Here is a 3636-nt window from a genome sequence, read left to right on the forward strand (position 1 = left end):
GCTGATCACCCTGAGCCTCCTCCGGAGCGTCGTCGAGGCCCAGGTAAGCCCGGGTCCACCCGGTCCCCTGCTCGGCAGTCGAGCCCGCTGCGAATGGGCCTCGGCGGGGGTGCCCAGAGGTCGGTCGCAGGTGAGTGAAAAGCTGGGCACTGACCGCTAGGTCAAAGAGGAAAGGTCTACGACCCCCGGCGTGCGCGAGGATGAGACACTGGGGTGATGGAAGTCAGCAGAAGATGGTGACGGTCCCCGGAGCTGTTCCGGTTCTTATCCTTTTGCTGTTTTCTGTGGCCGGGAGTGTGGCGGGAGATGGGACAAGGTGAACGTCTCGGCTGTCTTAAGGGAGCGCACCCGCAAAGGGTCGGCGTGGCGTTCCTGAGGGAGGCCTGGAGTCGGTGGTACTCCAGGACCCCCGCTCCCGGCCTCCCCAGAGTGGGTCGGGAGGACGACGAAACTTGGCTAACTTCAGCTTGCACTGGACATTCCTTGGCTTTTGCCCCTGCTCTGTACAGCTGTATTTTTACCCACTTGCTTTAAATCTGTTAAGTGGCATTGCCAGGTGAGCCCAACTAAAGCTCTGAATGTATCCTGTGGCTCGCAGAAGCAGCTCTGTGTCTGATTGAGGTGCTAGCTGCAGAGTATGCTAGAGTTTGGGGGTGTCTTCGTGAAGCGATTAAAGGGAGTGCTCTCGTTATCGGAAATCTCAGGGTTTTCCGACCACAGCCTTATGCCAGAAGAGCGATGTTTACATCTTTTTTTATTCAGTAGAATTAGAACAGATTGCCAGATGCTCTTGTGTCTCCTCTGCACCTGCTGCAAAGTGGCGGAACTGTTCGGAGCCAAAAAGAGTGCCTCAGGTGGCCTGGATAATGAGAGGAGATGCCATTTGAAGCAATTAATGTTCATTGCTAGGAAAAATTGATGCTAACTCTTGAGTGTAATCGTGTAGACATGTTTTTCTGACTATCCAGATACTTTTCAGTGGTTTTATGGTGCCCGGCACCAACCAGAAGGCCTGAATATTCCATTTGTGTTCATGTTTGAATAGTTTTTAGATGATTTGACACAAAAATGGGTAAACTTCTGGTACTGGTTGAGTTAATGTTGAATCTCTTGGCCCTACTTCCAAACTGTACTGATTGAGTGGATCTAGAATGGGACCCAGGCATTAACATTTTAAACAGGCCTTGGAAGTAATTGTAACACAGTTATTCTTGAACCCCATTTGAAAAACACTAACATAGTAGAATTCTGGTATATTTTCTGGACTTACAAATAATAAATTTTTTAAATTGTGGCACAATGATTTTCTAGTTATTAGTTGAATGTTTGTGTTTGGAATTTACATTTAGATATTTTTCTAAAATGAGAGTTCTCACTTTTTTTTTTAACATGACATATATTAATTATATACTTTATCAGCAATCTGGAAGCTTCATTTACTAATATATATGTAATTAATGTTTTATAATAGTATATATACTTCTAATTTTCTTATAACCAAATATATGTAGGTAATTAAACATTTAAAGATTTGTGCCTACTCGAAGTAGCATTTACCAGACAGTTAAAAATAGGTATCTTTGTCAGGCAAGGTGGTGCACACTTGTAATCCCAGCACATGGGAGGCAGAGGCTGGAGGATCGCCTCGAGTTCAAGGCAAGCCTGGGCTACCTAGTGAGTTCAGGACCAGCCTGAACTACAATGCAAATCCCTGTCTCAAAAAAATAAAAAAAAGTATATATTTTTTTTGTTTCCAGTAGTACTTTCTGAAGTAGTATTTGATCATATTTTAGGTAGTACTTTAAACTGTAACATCCTTAAATATACTTGATCTCCTTTTTTTTTTTTTTTTCGAACATCTGTCAGAAGTGGAGCCTTTGTAGAGACTGAAGTCCAGAGAATTTAAATAACTTGTTAAGTGAATGACATTAAATTGGCAGGCGTCTTTTCTTTTGTATACTGTGTATCAGTGTTTACTTCTCTGGAGTATAGAGAAGCAGAAGACGACTGGGAAAATAAAAAATTGGAACTAAGTCAAAGTTTTTCATTTCTTGCATGTATTTGTAGAAAAGGGAGAGGGAAGAATTAAAAATTTTGAAAAGAGATGTCACTTAAGGAGATAGGTAATTTTAATGACTCCTTGCATTTAAAACATAAAAATATCTTATTGAGCACGTAATGATATATATCTCATGTCCTATTATAAATGAAATGGAAATATGCATTGTAGTGTGGTGAGATGCTAGGAACTAAAGACATAAAAAATGCAAGTGATACAGTAATCTTTCTGAAAAGTATGTACAGTAATTATAGTCAGATGTGTTTGACTTCTAAATGACTTTCTGAGGTGGCATGAAATCGAGGAATACAGAGTCCCCCACTAAATGGAGAGCCAGACACTTGGGACTCAAGACAGTGCTGTACTAGTTTTGTACTAGTTTTTCCCCCAAACCCTGAAAACTTTGAGTTCCTGCTTTATCAGCTGCATAGGTGTGGAATGGGCCAGGAATAATGCTTATGTCTGCTCAGAGAGGGGGAACTTGATAAGAGACCCCACAATAAACCCTGAATTCCAAAGAGCTACAGTCTCAATTTAAGGGTAAATGAGAGGTGAATCCAACTACAAGTAAGGGGGGAAAGTACCGAAACTTGCTGGAGGAGTGGGAAAATAATCCCATGAGCCAACCCTTACCCAAGTTTGAGACTGATGTGCCATTTGCCTAGGCAACAGTTCAGGTAGAAAATTTAATTTATGGAAGTCCTGTGTTTGTTTTCCTCAAGATACAAAGAAAAGCAAGTACCAGTCTCCTCTGGAGAAATTTATTTTCAACTCACCCGTAAAGAATTCCCAAAGTGGATCGGGGCCCAGCCTACCTTCCCGGCTCTGAGCGATCTTGTTTTTTTTTTGTGGTACCAGGGATCGAACTCTGGTCCTTGCGCTTGCGAGGCAGGGCACCAAACCACTGAGCTAAACCCCTAGTATTAATTGATGTAGGACGGTACTGTGTCATACCTCTATGAATGTAAAATATCTAGTACCTGCTTTATGATACATAGTAGGGACCGTGCTTTATCAGAGCTACATTTAATGATATTACTCTAGAATGTTCTCTTTCCAGATGATGATTAAGAGGCTAATAGAAAAAATGGTGCCAGGTACCACAGCAGCAACAAAACTTGGCTGTTTTTTTGTTTTTTTGTTGTTTTTTTTTAATGGAATGTACTGAATGTCTATAATTTTGTTCAGATGACTGAAGAACCTGGAAAAGCTGTTGCTGCTATTGATGCATATATATATATATATACACACACACACATATATATATATAAATTGAATTTTGGGAAACTTTAACGGTGCTGCCAACTTTGCAAAAAGTCATCCCAATTTACTGTGTTGACTTGGCATTGTACAGAAATGGACAGCCATATTGGTCTAGAAATATTAATTTATTTTATTTTATTTTTTTTCCATGTGTACAGGGGTAACACATCATACTAAATATGTAAGGTCATCTACGTGAGTTTGATTACAGAAACTAATAAAGTGTTCTCTAAATAATGAAAAAAGAATAAGATAAGACTATAAGAGCGAGAAGCAATTTAAATATGTTCAGGGACCATTTTCATCTCCAGAAT

This window comes from Fukomys damarensis, unplaced genomic scaffold (genome assembly GCF_012274545.1).
Source record: "Fukomys damarensis isolate Sample0158 unplaced genomic scaffold, DMR_v1.0_HiC HiC_scaffold_10, whole genome shotgun sequence".
Classification (NCBI taxonomy): Eukaryota; Metazoa; Chordata; class Mammalia; order Rodentia; family Bathyergidae; genus Fukomys; species Fukomys damarensis.